The following is an 18,065-nucleotide window of genomic DNA, read 5'->3' on the forward strand; positions in this document are numbered from 1 at the left end:
TAAAAGTCCTTTGTTTTGTAGTGTGATCACTAGAGCACTTAGCATGTGCACCCCATTAGGCAAAATGAACTAAAAAGGAAAAAAAAAAAAAACTTTCAAACTCTCAGAGAGTGTGATTGATGATATTTGCAATACCCTGCCATGACCAATTATGTAGAGTTACTTGTGATATGTACGAATATGCATGAAGTATTCAAAAATCTGTAAATATACATGGAGGAAATTTCTCGATAAATGTAGCCAGGACGTATCAGGTGGTGCCGTGTACTACTTGAGAGGCCGATGGAGAAACGATCATGCTCGAACAATTATATGATAGGTGACAAGAGGAGAAGCAAAAGAAGCTAGAACATGGGCATAATCTAGAGAAAAGTAATAGAAAATGGTTATGAAAATCGTCCGAAAGTGAGAAATATTTAGAATAAATGAATTAAAGCTATAAATGGAAGAGGAATGAGATGAAGCAAAGAGTCTCGTATTAACTCAAACAAACCAAATATATCTTTCAATTATCCTATCGATTTAAATTCCATAGTGTAATATTTTACTTACCTTGTTAAGCAAATTTCACTTATTAGTGTAATGTTTACTTTCCAAGCTTATCGTTTTACATTCCGTAGTGTAATCCGTAGCAGTAACTGAGTAGTTGGTAAGCTTTAGCTGTAATTTGAGTTTATACCCATTCGTTGGATTCAGTTCATCCATTGAAAAGGTGTTCATCAGCTGTTCTTCATGATCGATTGTAGGATCTCTTTTCCATTTTATTCTGATATGTATTGAAAAGTCCTTTCATACAGAAGGCAAAGGTGCAACCCATCATTAAAGGATGAACCTCACCCTCTGAATATCACTTGATTCGATTTTACACAGTAAGCGAGTGGCTAAATAGGCGACCGATTTCTTTAAATTTCGATCATACACTATGTATCTGCCTTTTTTGGCGCTTGAGGTCATTGTTGTTCAGTTTAAATTGAAGGTACAATTTCAATTCTATCGCGCCCGTGCACCTATTCCAAAAAACAATGGCAAACAATTTTCTGGCGTGCCCGGTGGGACCCTGTCTCTAAATTACCAGTATAGTATTGCCAATAATGAATAGAAGTGCCCTTGTTGTCGAGGTTGAGCCCTCTACACCAACCGCACTGTCACGCCCCGAACTTGGAAACCCGGCTCACAAAATTTTCGATCACCGAATCCAGCGCCGACAGCCTCCATAGTACCCCATTCTTGGCTCCCAGCACCCATACGCCAGGTTCCGATCCTGGGATCCTACAAAGAGGATTTCAAACATGATTTGATTCGTAATTAGCATAACCACAAGTATACCCAGATCACAAAGGCAACATCAACATCATATATCCACTAATAGAAACTTTGAATACAATACTGAAAGGAAAAAAAATACATATGTCAAAATAAAATCGAAGCTCCATAAGTCAGCTACATACTCCAAGCTCCACGCTGCTGCAACCTAAAATCACCTACACGCATCTATCATGCATAAGCTTATAGAAATCTTAAAGGGTGGTGTAAGTGTGTGCACGAGGTAAGTGTCAAGTATTCAATACAATGTCATAAGCCTACAATACCAGAAATACTGGTAATCCATAAATTGTACAATATCGGAATAAGCAGAAATACTGACAAGATCATAAATTATCAGAGTAAGCAGAAATACTGACAAGATCATAAATCATACGATAACAGAATAATCAGAAATACTGGCAAGTCCATGAGTCATACAATATCAAAGTACGCAATACAGTTCAGCTATGCAAATGAGAAGTCATAAAGAGCCAAATATCAAATGTCGAGAATGCAATGTAATGTACAATTCCTTATGTGTTTACAAATACATCAGCCGTATATAGAAAATGCAGAAACACAGTAACCCAAAATGTCATATGCCGAGAATGTAATGCAATATGCGGTGCGAATGAAATGACCATGCTGGAGTGTGAAGTCGGGATTATAGTACGTAGTATCGCAGGCTGTGGGGTCCATCACAAGGAACTTCTATCTAAACCAGTCTCATACCTAAATTTGAATAGTCAGACTCAATGTGGTAAACTCCTGATCTCAGGTTAGTCGCGCGCCCCAACCGAAATCCTGGCCATTGGAAAGGTACACATAATGAATAGTTACGCACCACCAACCCGAGTGGATAGTGAATGAATGAATATATAACTCCTGCTCAATATATCCACATATCAGTACGGTTCATCTCTGGAATCATCACCGGGGTTTAGTACACTCCAAATGGCACTGCCGCTCTCACAGCCGCACAGTCCAAGTGAACATAAGAAACCTCACTATCCGCCTGGCCAATAGTCTGTCAATACCTATTCGGCACATCGATAGCGGACCCATTCACGAACTAGTCAAACTCAGCCTAGTAATGCCCCTTATGCTTGGGTGGGTAAGGCCACACCCCCTCCCAACCGACCACGACACAGTGGGAGACGCGGCATCCTGGTATTCGGCAGTCGAGCGCTCATATATCTACTCGGTCTCGACATTGGGGTGTCCTTTATTACCAATAGAGTTTAGGGATTTTCATCCAAGGCCATCTATGGCAGCCCGATACTAAAATAAATTTTCGGTGTCCCGTCTGGCTATCCACGACATGCATGTGGAGGCTACGGCCCTGATGTCGTTAGGGCGTACAGTAATCATAATGCAACGTGCATGAGTCATACAATCTAGTCATGCATCAATTCTGCACATACCATGCGCTCATGCGAGATAACCTCTGCCTATCAAGGAGTCTCATAACAACATGCTCAATGACATGTGCAATGATCAACCACCTCTCATAACAAACATGCAGATGATGCGTGTGGGCATGTATCATAATGTTATGCTATCACATACTCATAATCGGTATCAATAACTAGCATTGACCATCGACCTCGACAATGTGGACATTTAACCAACATTGCCCTCCTGGCATGGCCCTCATAGAGCCTAACATACAATGGACCCATGGCCCCACACGAGGGCCAATTATACAACACCATGGGCCTCACTCAAGAACTTAATACACATCATGATGGGTCTCACTCATGGGCCACATATACATCAAGTGGGTCACATCTCACGGGTCTAATATACACGACAAGTGGGCCCTACACATGGGCTTCAAATACATCAAATAGGCCTCATCCTATGGTCCTCATATGTGTCAAGGTGGGTTGTAACGCCCTGAAAATTGGGGGTCGTGCATACGTTCGACTCCCGAGTTCCCGGGGTCACTTATAACCAATTTTCATTAATATGCATTTAATCCATTTTAGTTGCGCAGCCTGGAATTTCCTGGAATATGAAACATAATCACACAAGTCTACTAAAATGAAAGAGATTTATGATATATAGAGGTCTAAAAATATGAATGGGTCGCACAGGGCGTTGCCCAACAGAAACAACAAAAGAATATTATATCCCAAAAATGATAAGGCTGAGCCCACTACTCAGCAATCCCGATCCTGCCCATCAAGCCGATGGAGAGTGGTCCATCAACTGGAAATAAGATAACTCATCCTCCTCGTCAAAGCTCGCCTCGCCAAGCTCCTCCAGTCCTGAGTCACCTGCATCTATGAACGGGTCTAGTTGGTGTTTTAAAACACCGTCCCAGAGTGGAAGTGAGTGATCAACTCAGTGGGTGCTATTAGCCATAAGTTGTAACAAGCATCAATTATAATAAGAATTTAATGAAAAGTAATCAATCATAAACATCTATCTAGTCTTGTTAATGCGCATGCATGCAGGATGATATGATGTATGCCCTCGCCACAACACTCCCTCGAGCGACTCCATCTAACGATCGCGTATGACAACACTCCCTCAGTGCGACCTCGACTGCCGAGTCACCAACCTAGCTAATGCCATGCAATGATGATGTTAACCGGGTTCTTAGTTAAGTTTATTCATCCAGCAGATTTGGGAATCTGATACACCCCACGTATTAAATGCTCTGAACTAGTTGCGAGGCCAAGACCCCCCAATGTGTGAGGCCAAGACCCCGCAATCCTTGATCCCGTCGGGTTTCCTCCATCCCCGACTTCAAGCACATGGGGGGTGCTGAATGTGGGATCGCTCGCGGTCACTACGGGGAGGCACGTCACCCCAGCGTAGGCCGACAGCTCGGACATAGTGTTCCATTCCACCATGCCCAGCTCACGAGACTGGATCAATATTCCATCCGGTATCGATAGGCTACAACGGTGGTAGGGTGTTTCAGTTTCCATACATATGTGAGCAAACAAGGTTAACAAACTGGGTAGGTCAGCCAGTGGACTAAACCGCACGAGTCCAGGCAAGTATGTGGCGGAACGACATCAGGTACAAGCGACCCATGTAGTCTAACTACTGCCGCCCACACATACTCGCCCCAACCCATGAGTTTAGCCTCAAGGTGGTCCTACCAACGGAACCAACTCTACTCTCCTCATGTTCCTGACTAACCCAAGGGTAGGAATAATGATTTATAGCATGCTAACTACTAATGTAACATCAAACATATTCAACACTATGTTCTCATGTTGCTCAACATACAATTCAAATTTCTCTAGCAAGCAAACTATTAATATCATGAATAAGGTGTATGTGTGTGCGCTCGTAAAAGAATATGCCGGCATTTTTAGGGGGTTTTACCGGTGGTTTTAGCCGACGGCAAAAGTCCATTGTCTTGTAATGTGATCACTAAAGCACTTAGTATGTGCACCCCATTAGGCAAAATGAACTAAAAAGAAAAGGAAAAACTTTCAAACTCTTAGAGAGTGTGATTGATGATATTTGCAATACCCTGCCATGACCAATTATGTAGAGTTACTTGTGATATGTACGAATACTCATGAAGTATTCGAAAATCTGTAAATATACATGGAGGAAATTTCTCGATAAATGTAGCCAGGACGTATCAGGTGGCGCCGTGTACTACTTGAGAGGCCGATGGAGAAACGATCGTGCTCGAACAAATATATGATAGGTGGCAAGAGGAGAAGCAAAAGAAGCTAGAACATGGGCATAATCTAGAGAAAAGTAATAGAAAATGGTTATGAAAATCGTCAGAAAGTGAGAAATATTTAGAATAAATGAATTAAAGCTATAAATGGAAGAGGAATGAGATGAAATAAAAAAGTCTCGTATTAACCCAAACAAACCAAATATATCTTTCAATTATCCTATCGATTTACATTCCATAGTGTAATATTTTACTTACCTTGTTAAGCAAATTTCACTTATTAGTGTAATGTTTACTTTCCAAGCTTATCGTTTTACATTCCGTAGTGTAATCTGTAGCAGTAACTGAGTAGTTGGTAAGCTTTAGTTGTAATTTGAGTCTATACCCATGTGTTGGATTTAGTTCATCCATTGAAAAGGTGTTCATCAGCTGTTCTTCATGATCGATTGTTGGATGTCTTTTCCATTTTATTCTGATATGTATTGAAAAGTCCTTTCATAAGGAAGGCAAAGGTGCAACCCATCATTAAAGGATGAACCTCACCCTCTGAATATCGCTTGATTCGATTTTACACACTAAGTGAGTGGCTAAATAGGCGACTGATTTCTTTAGATTTCGATCATACACTATGTGTCTACCTTTTTTGGCGCTTGAAGTCATTGTTGTTCAGTTTAAATTGAAGGTACAATTTCAATTCTATCGCGCCCGTGCACCTATTCCAAAAAACAATGGCAAACTATTTTCTGGCGTGCCCGGTGGGACCCTGTCTCTAAATTACCAGTATAGTATTGCCAATAATGAATAGAAGTGCCCGTGTTGTCGAGGTTGAGCCCTCTACACCAACCGCACTGTCACACCCCGAACTTGAAAACCGGGCTCATAAAATTCTTGATCGCCGAATCCGGCGCCGACAACCTCCATAGTACCCCATTCTCGGCTCCCGACACCCATACGCCAGGTTCCAATCCTGGGATCCTACAAAGAGGATTTCAAACATGATTTGATTCATAATTAGCATAACCACAAGTATACCCAGATCACAAAAGCAACATCAATATCATATATCCACTAATAGAAACTTTGAATACAATACTGAAAGGAAAAAAAATACATATGTCAAAATAAAATCAAAGCTCCATAAGTCAGCTACATACTCCAAGCTACACGCTACTGCAACCTAAAATCACCTGCACGCATCTATCGTGCATAAGCTTATAGAAAGCTTAGAGGGTAGTGTAAGTGTGTGCACGAGGTAAGTGCCAAATATTCAATACAATGTTATAAGCCTACAATACCAGAAATACTAGTAATCCATAAATTGTACAATATCGGAATAAACAGAAATACTGACAAGATCATAAATCATACAATAACAGAATAATCGGAAATACTGGCAAGTCCATGAGTCATACAATATCAAAGTACGCAATACAGTTCAACTATGCAAATGAGAAGTCATAAAGAGCCAAATATCAAATGTCGAGAATGCAATGTAATGTATAATTCCTTATGTGTTCACAAATACATCAGCCGTATCTAGAAAATGCAGAAACACAGAACTCAAAATATCATATGCCGCAGATGTAATGCAATATGCGGTGTGAATGGAATGACCATGCTCGAGTGTGAAGTCGAGATGATAGTACGTAGTATCGCAGGCTATGGGATCCATCACAAGGAACTTCTATCCAAACCAGTCTCATACCTAAATTTGGATAGTCAGACTCAATGTGGTAAACTCCTGATCTCAGGTTAGTTGCGCGCCCCAACCAAAATCCTGACCATTGGGAAGGTAGACATAATGAATAGTTATGCAACACCAGCCCGAGTGGATAGTGAATGAATGAATGAATGAATGAATATACAACTCCTACTCAATATGTCCACATATCAGTACAGTTCATCTCTGGGATCATTACCGGGGTTTAGTACACTCCAAATGGCACTGTCGCTCTCCCAACCGCACAGTCCAAGTGAGCATAAGAAACCTCACTATCCGCCTGGCCAATAGTCTGCCAATACCTATTTGACACGTCGATAACGGACCCATTCACGAGCTGGTTAAACTCAACCTAGCAATGCCCCCTATGCTCGGGCGGGTAAGGCCACACCCCCTCCCAACCGACCATGATACAGTGGGAGACACGGCCTCCTGGTATTCGGCACTTAGGCGCTCATATATCCACTCGGTCTCGACGTTGGGGCGTCCTCTAGTACCAAGAGGGTTTAGAAATTTTCACCCAGGGCCATCTATTACACTAAATCATTAGAGAGGCAAGATTAACATTTAAGAGAAATAAACATGCAATTCATACAATTCCAACAATGTGTCATCCTTAGGTTCCTTTAGATTCTTCCATACAACATATCAAGCAAACAAAATCATTAAACTCCAACTATAGTTGGTGCTAGGCCACCTAAGGATAATAGTCTGCACCTTAAGGGGAGATTTCCATTTTTTGAGATCTTAGGGTTTGAGGATTTGGGTAAAACCACCATTTCCTAAATCAAAATCAAGAAAGACAACATTAATGCCTAGCAATATACAATAAATTGCTCTATTGAAGGAAAATATACCATTCTTACATCCACTTCTTGGCATGGGTGGGTTTGGTGGAGGTTTCCTTGGAGAATGGGTAGAGAGTTGCAAGGTTGTGCTTCCTTGGGCCCCACCTCCTACCACATACTCCTTTCCTTTCCTATTCCTCTCTCTTTCTCCTCCTTTCTCCTCTTTCTCTTCTCCCTTTTCTCTCTTCTCTCCTTCCTTCTCTAGGACAAATTCGTATGGGGAGAGGGGTGCCCCAAATGAGGCCCTTTTATAATGCCAGATTTGGTGCAAATGGCCCTAAGTGCTAGGTTTTTACTATACTAGACCTATGAGAGGGTATTTCTAAGCTCTAGGGCCCACTATGGGGTGTACAAGTCAATATACACCATAGGATAATTAGCACTAATGATGATCTACGTATGGATATGATCGACCCGTCATTTGGATGCGCCGATCGACAGATATGATGAGAAGTCTGTTCAACGGCCGCCGATGGTCGATCGGGACCGCGGCTATACGGATATGAGTAGGGAAATATCCTCACTCTATGTGTGAAGTTTGGTCGCAAACCGACGGTCCAAAATCCTCAACTTTACATGAGAGTGGACGACTCAATTCACTTAAGTTCTAACTCCTTCCTTTAGGGTATTTGCACTTCTCATGCACTCGTCCTTCAGCTCAAGTTGACCGGTTCTGGACCGTACCCAGGTCCGATTCCCGCGATGGACGTCAAGCCCAATGAGACGGACATTATTCTATAGTTTTGGAACTAGTGGTCCACCAACGAGCGGTCTAGAGCTTGTTTGGATAACCGGGGCAGTTCTGGTGGCCCTCTGACCATGAAACTTATAGGATAGGTGCTCCATGGCCCGATGAAGGGCCATGTAAAATTTAGGGATGATCAGATATGGGGTTTGGTCGCACGGGTCTGATTCGCGATCAACGGTCACCATGCCACGATCGGGTCCTAGAGTTTGTGGACAGGCGTAGAAAAATACATTAGACCCTCATCGTAAATTATGAAGAAATCTGACGGCTGAAATGTCTTACATTTCAGTTTTATTTACACGTGCCAGATTCTAATTTTGGCATTGGTGGGGCGCATCTGGCAAGTGCCAGATTCCACTTCTGGGTGTCCACTGGGTCTGTGGTTCGCGATGGTCCACAAGCCCAGTGAGTTTTATGGTTTTCTAAATTTTTAGATTTTTCTGACCTTCCCGCGTCGCGGTACAGCCCGCACGGGCTATCGCTAGGTGTAAACGGCCATCTGGCTTGGAGGCCCGCACCAGGTTCTATCAGGACCTGTCTAGCCTAATCAATTGGGCTAATCTTGGTCTAGTTTATTTGTGATACCTCACTATGAGTAGCTTAAACGAACGATCCTGTGGCAAATCCTACGTGGATGCCCCAGGACACTGTTCTGGTTGGACGGGACGTTACACTACACCTGATGTTCAAATGATCGGGAGAATTTATTGGTCAGACTGGTGCGATTCTTTACTGGTACCACCCCTGTATATACTAACATTGAGTGCTAATGGTTATTAAGTAATATTTAGGTTAATTAAAAATTTTTTTAAAAAAATTGATGGATTTTTGGAAATCCAAAACAGTGAAAATCCAGGATGTTACATGGGCCTCAACAACGGGTCTCATACACATCAAGACAGGCCTCAAATAACGGACCTTGATTACATCAAAATGGGCCTCAACCCATGGACCCCAAATACATCACAATGGGCCTCAACCCATGGGCCCTAAATGATGCAAGTGGGCCACATCACATGGGCCATATGTATATCCAATGGGCCACACCCACATATAGGTGGTCCACTTGATCCTAGATCTGCCCCATTCTTCTGCTCATACCATAAAATGAGCTCTTAAAATGGTTTAGAGGGTTGGGATGCAACACATGCATCATGGTGGGTCCCACTGTCATTGGACAGTATGAATAAAACACACATCATTATGGGTTCCACCGTTCACCTGGACAGTGGAAATAAAACACAAATATCACTGTGGGCTCCACCGTCAGCCTGGACGATGGGAATAAAACACATATATCATTGTGGGTCCCACGTGGGGCCCACCATAACGTTTGCTTTCCATCCAACCTAGTGATAAGGTCACACGAACCCAGATGAATAGGGAAACAAATTTCATACTGATTCAAAACTTCTGTGGTGACCCAAAAGGGTTTCAATGGCAGTCGTTCAATCACCGTTGTTTCTTATGATGTGGGTCACCTGAGCCATATTTATAGTTGATCTTTAAAGGAGGCCCACTTCAGGAAGTGGCCCACCCAATGAACGGTGTGGATAATTAACATACATCATGGCGGGGTCCACGTGTGGTGTCAGCCCAGTAATGCTTCCACCCTCACCGTCACTGGACAAAACGTCCAGGGACTTACTCTTTTTTTTTTCTTCTTCTTCTTCTCTTTCTTCGTTTATTTTTATCTTATTCTACTATGTGGGGCTCACTAGTGGATAATCCATTCCGTCTATTATATCGACCAACTCTTTATGGACTAAAGGAGTCTAATGATGGATAGGTCCACCACTTATACACACAACAATAGGTATTAGAAAGTTTCAACAATGGGACTTTGTTTCCCTCGGTGCGGTCCACTAAGAACTAAGATTTGTCTCATTTTTCAACTCATAGCCTAATATTACATGGGGAAGGTGGTGGACGGCATGGATTAAACAAATACATCAAGGTGGGGTCCATGGTTGGGACGCCCCCACCCCACGTTTGCATGGTTGACGCGATGGGTGCTCCTACTACCACCATCGGTTGTGGTGTGGTCCACCTAATGGTTGGATCGAGTAGATTTCTGGGCTCCACGGCTAAAATGTGCTAGAAAATGGACGTATGGTATGGATCTAAGAAATACATCAATATGGGTCCCATGAGTGAAAACTCACTCCAAACCTCCCATGCAAAAAGTAAGAAATGACGTGGGTAGCCACCCCCTTAGCATTTGTGGTATGGCACACTTGGAAATCGAATTGGCTTCACATTTCGGCTCAACACCTAAAATGGGTTAGGGAATGAAATGGACGGCGTGGATTGGGTGCATACATCAAGGTGGGGTCTACATGAACAGCCTTTCCTAATAGCTTTGAACCAAAGCTAATATTATTTTTTTTTTCCACTTAACGTCCAGCATCCCTGGACACTGGACGGTTTGGGCTCACACATATATAAGGTGGGCCCTGCTCATGTGGGCCACCAAATGATGGATGGTGTGGATACAACACATATAAAGTGGGCCCCACCAATAGATAACTTGGATAAAATGCATGCCTCATGGTGGGGTCCATCTAAGTGGGCCACACGGCCACATCATAACACATAAAAAATATGAAAAAGAGAGGGAAAGAGAGATAGAAAGAGAGAGGGACACGTGTGATGGAGGGCTCCGCCTCCATGAGCCCTCCCATGCATTTAATCATACATCAAGTGGGTCTCAATAAATGTGGGCCCATCAAATCAAAGATCAACAGTGGAGATTCTGTCTTCACCAAAATGGAAGGTCTAGGTGACCTCTTTCAAACTTAGAAAGTAAACATCATGATGGAGTCCATGGAGAATGGCCCCATCATGGAATGATAATGATAATCAAGGTGGGCCATCGGCCACATCTTAGGGTCCAAAGTGAGACCCATACCATTGATCGGTAGGCCTCACTTGGCCCATCATAAAAATATTAAAACTAGCCTATAGAAGCACCCACCTCAAGATTTCTTATTCATTCTTCCATCAACACGTTATATAGCTCTAAAGAATGTGATCCAACGGTTGAGATGAGGCTTGAAGGGTGGGATTAGGAGATAGGAAGGTGGGCCACACAAGCTCTCCCATGGAAGCTTGCTTGGACGTGGGATGCTTGCTTAGAGAATGAGAGAGATGAGAGAGAGAGAGGTGTGAGAGAGAGAGAGATGGGTGTGATGGGTGTGATGTGTACTTGTGTAAGAGAGTTGACTTTAGGGGAGGGGTGGTAATACTTGGGGATGGGTGAGTGATGGAGTGTGATGTGTACTTTGATTGATGGGATTGATGGGATTGATGTGATGGATTCTCGGGATTACAACGGGCGGCGTTTTCCTCGAACTGAACACGGACCCACATATCCTAGCAAGGGTATCACCTCAGCGAGCGAGACGTGGCGTCAGAACCACGGCGACGGTGCAGTCGTGAAGGTATAGGTCTCAGGTCGAGCCGACTCTGAAAAATGGGATACGACTCAGGGTCGCGTGCAACTGTCGATTACAGATCGCGAGTCGCCAGAATTCGACCGAGAGGACCGCGAAAGCCAACAAAACAGTACGGGCTAGGATACGTGCCTTACACGCACCACCTCCAGTTGAGGACGTGCCGGTTCCTGCAACCCCTTAGGCATTAAATTTAAACAATAGCCTAACAACTGTTGCTGGAGACCCAAGAGGGCCATCCACGTCCTGAACTATTCTTCCAAATAAGGTAACTATCGTGCTCCAGGATGTTTATATGAGCATTCGGCTTGTGCAAGAATACGGAAGAACCCAAAGGGAACAATTTTGTATTTAAGCTGAGAATACCAATCGATACATGACTAGCCAGACTAAAACCATGCAATGATTAATAGCTATGATAATTGAATGAACACCATCGGCAGCGCAATAAAATGTTGAGGGAAGTATGATCAACAATGCAATTCCATTGCCACCAATGTCACCTCCGCAGCATAATCCACCCCTGGTTCCTATCCCGGAGATGAGAAATCACCACTTCCTTTGGAAGTTAGGCGACCGGAGTGAGAGGCTAGAAACTTTATGCCTGAAATTAGGAATCAAGGACTTCTAGGTAGATTTAATACCCAACAATTCCTTATATTCTAGGACAATGTAAATTGATTTGGTCCTAACCATCCACCAACCTTAGAGCCTTAGTGGATGGATCACGATCAAATTGTTCAAGAGGTTGCTAGCCAAGTGCTTAGCCCAACACTATCTTGGTATATCACAAGCCATACCCTAAGTGAATCAATCTCCAACACCCATTACCAATGAATTATCAACCTAATTTTGTCTTATTTTAAAGCGAGACCGATCGGTCGACCATCGAGCATGCTGGCCGCTTCACAATGCAGTGTAGAGAATTGGCCGACAAAGATCACCATAAATTACAGTTATTCAGTCATTTGTTGACTTAGCAGCCTTTACATGGTACTCTAATTTACTACCAAATTCAGTACACACTTGGTAAGAGACGGAAGAAAAATTACGTGCTCAGTTGTTTTCTAAGAATCGAGAGATTTCCATGGTTGATCTCACACGGTTCTGGCAATTGGCTGGAGAATTGTGTGCGAGTTACATCACATGATTTAAGCGGGTGAAGAGTCGTCGTAAAGTTGTCATGACTAAGGCCGAATTTGTGTAATTGGCACAAGATGGACTTAAATATAATCTCTGTAAGAAATTCATAAGTACGGAATTTGTTGATTTGTACAACTTGACTAAAAAGGCCACTCGTTACGAAGAACTCCTATAAGAAAGAGCTAGGCAAAAGAACTCGTCATTAGGGATGTACTACAACGACCCTAATTACAAGATTACAATTGTTGAAGTATTTGTAACACCTAATACTTCTCTGTACTTGGGTGTTACCATGAGAACTTAGCTTAATATAGTCACGAAGTCAATTCGTTTAAAGATCCGCCTCCATTCAACGTGAATCCATCCATTAGGGTCATCTGCATCTATAAATTGAGCCATTCAAAATCCAATGCATTGATAAATGGTTAGAACTCTACTTCTATGGTCTTTAGGGCACGTAAAACTAGTGACCATGGGGGTGGTTTGGGACCACGTGTCAATGCATCCATCCAGCAATCATATAGAAGAACCATCACACCACAAGAAAGGATTACTTAGAGTCTTAGCCTCCTCAATAAGTAGGCTAGATCATCCATTATCAATGATAGACCGTGGATCATAAGGTTCACTGTCTATTATACTCTTAACAATCAAACCATACAAACTAACTAATCAACCCCTAAACCACCATTAAGTTCCCTATAGAATTAACTAGGAATCTATGTGGGACTTGGGTATTAGATCTAGAGACGATCTGACCGTCCAATCGGCATAAATTAGTAACAAAATCCAAAAGGTCAAACATCTGTGTGGCTCATGCATGTAAAATGATACCAGTATAGATGGGTAGTGGACCTAATCGACTCACCAGCTGGATGAATGGTTCTGATCGTGGGGTTGGGCCATCAGATCAGTGAAAACCCTTGATTAAAGTCTGGAATTTTAAAGTGTGGCCCACCTAAGCATTTGATATTCCTGATCTTTGGTCAGGGGTCATACATGGACCCATGGAATCTGATGAACAGACCAAATTCCAAATACTAACCATTGTGGACCCCATTTTTACGCGGTGTGTGTGCACGTATCATGCACAGCTGTCGTGCACTGGACCAATGAATCCAGTCAAATCGGGTCTAACCGATACAACCAAAAATCTCCCTCCTTTTGGAATTCTCTCCCGCCAAAATAGACGGACAGACAGAGTCCGTTCTCAGCAAATTTTGGCCCACCAGTACCACCTCTATGAATGATCCAAACCGCCCATCTTGTAGAGGACATAGAGAGGATAAATCCTATCCAGTTTCAACTGTTTGATTGCACATGTGTGCACACAACATCCGCCATAAATTAGGCTGAAAACACACCCACTTCCAAAAATGGAAAGGATTTCGTTCTTTCTACTTTCCACTTTGGCGATCTGCGTGCCTCTGCTCCATTCCATCCCAGCCACGCGTTCTAAGAGATCTCAGCCCTCCATGATAGGTCGCTTCAACGGTCCAAAGGGTTTCCGCCATCACCACAAGTTGAACTCGAGCCATTAAAGAAGAACACTAATCACCATCCATCTAGAGGGTCCCACAATGATCATGGGACCTATCCAAATCATTCATACGTTTCTAATCATTAGATCAGTCGTCCGCCGATGACCCACCATTAACGGCTGGGTCATCTTCTCCGGTAGCTGGAAAAACCCACCACGCTCCCATGGACCCCACTTGCTGATCTAAACCGCCAATTAGGAGGACCAAGAGCTCAGAAGACCATCCCTGGTGTCTGATAAAGGCCACACAAGCAGGATCATGTGCGGCATTCTGATCTCTAATCAGTTAAAGCTGTCAAACCGCAACTAATCCAGAGATTAGTTGCATTAAAAAACGATTAAGGAGATTTATAAAGGGTCCCCATTAGGGCAACCCATTTCAAAAAAAAAAAGAAGAAGAGGAGAGAAAAGAAAAGAAAGAGAAAAGAGAGAGAGAACCGTGGCTGTCGTTGCCTCTGCCGTGCCATGTTTCGTAGTGACTCGCTAGGTGCAAGTTTTCTGGCAAGGTAGAGAGGGAAAGAAGAAGAAGAAGAGAGAGAGAAACAAGAAAGAAGAGAGAGAAAAAAAGGGGGAGGAAATAGAAGAGAGAATAGAGGGAGAGAGGCGGTGCTATGTTGCACCAGTGAGAATCGAGCCGAGTCTGGTTCAAGCCAGGGCCGCTGTTAGGTCTCCAGAGGAGTAGAGAAGAAGAAGAAGGTAGTAGGAGAGAGAAAGGAGTGGTGTCGCTGGGCTGCTGCCCAAGTACCAACCCACTGACTCGCCGTGAGTCAGCCTTATGGGAGCAGTTCGGGTTCGGTCCAGACCCATTGTTGGACACTCTAGCAAAGAGAAAAGGAGAAGAGAGTGAGACAAAGGGCATGTGGTGAGGTGCTCTGAGCTGGGCCAGCTCAGTAACTGAGTTTGGGCTGAGTCAAGCTCGAGTTGAGTGCTTGGGTTATTCTGAACGGGGTTGCTATTCAACCGACCCGTTTGTTGTTGCTACCGAGCTCAGTTCGAGCTTGAGGAGCTACTAGACGTTTCAGCAATAGGGGCTTGCAGGAAGAAGAAGAAAGGGAGTGAGTGAGAAGAGAAGGGGAAAGAGGGAGAGAATGGTTTGGTGACCCGCCGAGTCAGCTCAGCCAAAACCGAGTTGGAATTGGACCCATTTCAAGTCTGGTCCGTCCAAACCCAGTACTGGACGTTCTAGCAAGAGGTTAGAGAGAGGGAGTGAGAGAAAGAAGAAAAAGAGGAAGAAAGAAAGGAAAAAGAGATAGAGAGTCGGGGTTTATGGTGGCTGCCAAGTTGAGTCTAAGTTGACTTGGTCCAGACCATTGTTGGACATTCTAGACGTCCAGCAAAGAGAAAGGGAAGAGGGAGCATGTGGCTACCCTGACTCATTGGTTAACTCACAAGGCCTGTTTGAGTTAACTCGGTGTTGAGTGGTGCTTAGACCCAAATCCGAGTTGGGTTGACTTGGTGGAATAGGTAAGTAGCGCCTCCATGTTCTAAGTTCTAAAGTCATGATATTTAATTCTAAATTTCATTTGAATATATAGGAACCTTACACGTCTCTTAAATTCACCATGTTTGGGCTCTAGACAAAAAGAAGAAAAATCAAGACAGTCAATGTAAGATTGAGCCGACCTCTTGAAATTTCAAATGGGTAGGATTCAATCCTACGAAGCACACAGACAACGCAAACTAAATCATAAGGTGAGGACTCACCATTTGAGCTTCCCACTTAAATTCGCCAATCTAGACATAAATGATGTTTTAATTTCATGAAGTTAGTAGCTCTAAATTATCTCCTAGTTCACTTATCTTATTATATAATTTTGCCAATCTGTCGTGTGACTAACTCATGTGAGAAATAATTGCTGTCTCTTTAACATTAGTAAACATGAATGAACTGATTGCCACATGTTATCTCAAGTTGTAGGGTTGGTTAATTAATTAAATGTGGTCATTTGTGATTATATTATGGGCTGAATGGAACATGTTAAAGTCTTACCATCTTGCAATCCATGGTTGCCTTACATGGCTTGGACCGCATGTTGCCTATGTGGCTTGGATCGTTTAGTTGCCTTCGTGGCGTTGATGGATTATTGGTGCCCTCTTTTAGCTTGATGGTTACATTCATATATCTTGTCGCTTCCTAGCCATCTTGCGGTGTTCAGTTGTACGATGATTTTCGGGTGGAACTAAAGTTCGTTTATCGATTTTCTAGCCATCTTGCAGTGTTCACGTACGACATGATTTTCAGGTGGTCTAGGATTTGTATGTTGTTTGTCTCTTCATCTATGGTGTTCAGTCATACCATGATTTCCGGGTAGAGCTAAAGTTCGCTTATCGATTTTCTAGCCATCTTGCGGAGTTCACGTACGATATGATTTCCAGATGAAGACGAGGTTTAAAGGTTGATTTTCTATTCACCTTATAGATTTCACTTGTACAATGATTTCCGGGTGGAACTGAAATTCACTTATCAATTTTCTAACCATCTTACGGAGTTCACGTACGATATGATCTCTGAATAAAGACGAGGTTTGAAGGTTGATTTTCTATTCACCTCATGGATTTCACTTGTACCATGATTTTCGGGTGGAGCTGAAGTTTGCGTATCAATTTTTTAGTCATCTTGTGGAATTCACGTACAAATGTGATTCTCTGGTGTAATAGAAAGTCGTATAGTTAATTATTTGATTATCTGGATATATTTCCTTGCATTACGATTGCTATTATACTTTGCTTATGATGAGATTAAGTTGATCAACATAGTTTTTGAATATATGCTCATAAATTTCCCTGTTTAATATATCTATCCTCATGACTTGCGATTTATACTGGATTATGAATGATAAGTGTGCAATCTTAGAGGGTGCTCCTCACTGCGATAGCCATTGACGCTATCAAACCGTAACAGTTGATGCAGGTGTAGAGCGAGTCAATGCTGTTCATTGGATTGCTAGAGCAGATCAGGTGGCTGAGGAGTTAGACGGGGTCCCTGCGGCCCACATTGAGATCCACTACTAGTTGATAGACTCCTATTTTTGCTTACATGAACTTTGTTGTTTGAGATTGTAAAAGTCCTATATGGGCGCTACATTTAGAAATTTGGTGATGATCAGAATATTTTTATTCAATGCATGGTTTATTCTAGCTTCGTTGTTATTGACTCTGGTTAATGACAAGTGGTTCAAATTTACACTGAATTTTCAAGGTTAACACTCGGGTTTTTAAGAAACGGGTCATATACTCGGGTCCTAAAAACATAGGGTGTTACAGTATTGGCCAATATGTGATTTGTATATTCTACATTGGTCAAAGTGGAGTCGACTGCTTCGACCACATTAAAGGCTCAGAAGATTTACACCTTTGATATTACCAAAGTGGAAGAGGTTTTTGACATTTTATTGGCAAAAAAAATTCATTGAAGTTCCTATGAACCGTAAGATACCTTCGGACAATTAATTACAGAAGATTGAGTACTGCCAGTGGTTTGGTTAGGGAACAATTTTAAGTCATTCCTAATTGTAGACGGTTTTAAACCGTTTTTAAGGGCATGTTTGGATTCGCATATGGGGTTGTATTGCATTGTTATGCAATACGACACATGTACTCCGAGCATTGTAGACTGTATCAATGAGTCTTATTATTGATAAGTAGAAT

Source organism: Magnolia sinica, chromosome 1 (assembly GCF_029962835.1).
Source record: "Magnolia sinica isolate HGM2019 chromosome 1, MsV1, whole genome shotgun sequence".
NCBI classification, from domain to species: domain Eukaryota; kingdom Viridiplantae; phylum Streptophyta; class Magnoliopsida; order Magnoliales; family Magnoliaceae; genus Magnolia; species Magnolia sinica.